We start from the raw sequence: 1445 nt of genomic DNA, 5'->3' as shown, positions 1-1445 counted from the left end.
AATCTCTTTCTCATTCTCGCTTGGAACTGAATTCCCCTTTTTTTTTCCCTTAAGAAAGTGCATACCCTATCATTAAAGAATCCTTTCTATCTTTCTAGACCTCATTGCTATCGTCCCTTGAAACCGAACCTCTCTCATTCCCTTGGAAAAATTGTATATCCTTTCGTTCAGACAACCTTTCAGTTTGTTTTAAAACCTCGTTCATGATTCCTCTTGAAACTTAAATTCTTGCACCTCTTGGAGTAAGGTAAATACCCTAACGTTGGAAAACTCCTCTTGTGTTTTCAATCTCGCCCTTATCTGTTCTCGAAGCCAAGTTCTTTTCGTTCCTTCTCTGTTGTTGAAAGAACTTAATATTCTCTTGATTGAGAAATTCTTTTGATCTCTTCGAACCTCGTCCTTATTTTCTTTCAAAGACAAGCTCTTCTCTTTTCCTTAAAAGAACTTGACACCACTTTCTATTGCAAAAATCATTTCCATCCGCTCGAACGTCGACCTTGTGTGCTTCTTGAAAATACCTTGTGCAACCGCATTCCCTAAGTCGCAACCTTGATAACTCTTGATTCTATTCTTAATCAACGACTGTTCTTAAACCTTACACCTTAAACCTTTCATTCTCTTTCCTTGTTGGGTCAACGTTTTTCTTAATAAGCATACCTTCTATAAATGTTTTCCTCCATATACTACCGTACTAGTTTTAACCTTCTGTCCCCAATATGAATTATCCTTATGGAATGGTTCTGAGTTGGATCTTTCAAGAAATGGAGTTCGCCTAAGCTGTCAAAAGGTTAAAGCAAAGAAGTGTAGCAGCCCGTTCAGTTGGGAAGATTTGGTAAATCAAGTGACCCTAAGATCGTAGCGTCTACATGTGTCATCGGAAAAGTTGAGTNGAAGAGAAGCCAACAAGAATTTTGGTCACCCAGTCAAGAGAAGTGCACCGGCAAGCAATGAAGTCCGTGAAGGCGGTGTGATCCAACCACGTGGCCAAAGGAGCGACCTTGGATATGGGGGATGTGATGAGAAATCAGTTCCAAGCAGTTCGGCATGAGGAGGTCACCCAGTTCAGTTGATAGCTTCCATGCACATGTTAGATCTTTGTTAGGAATCCTTTTTACCTAAGTAAGTAGCGAGTTTAGTTCTTGCATGCTAGTTTGGGTTGGGTAGGTTATAAGTTTAGGATGCTAGAGGTGTAGTATGTGCTTGAGCTTAATTGCGTGTTAGTATGTTTTTGAGTTTAGGACTAGTTGACCAATCGTTCCCTTTTCAGTCTTCCGTTGAATCTTTGTTCCTTTGAATCGTTCTGTTTCTAGTTCCCGTGAGCTTCGAGCTTCGGGGACGAAGCTCCTTTTAAGGGGGGTAGAGTGTAACACCCCGTAAATTCGTTCAAGCCTTTCGTTCGATAATTAATTCCTTGGGCAATTTAATTTAATTCCAATTGGGCTAAT

Source organism: Ipomoea triloba, chromosome 8 (assembly GCF_003576645.1).
Source record: "Ipomoea triloba cultivar NCNSP0323 chromosome 8, ASM357664v1".
Taxonomy (NCBI): Eukaryota; Viridiplantae; Streptophyta; class Magnoliopsida; order Solanales; family Convolvulaceae; genus Ipomoea; species Ipomoea triloba.
Note: the sequence above shows the minus strand (reverse complement) of the source record.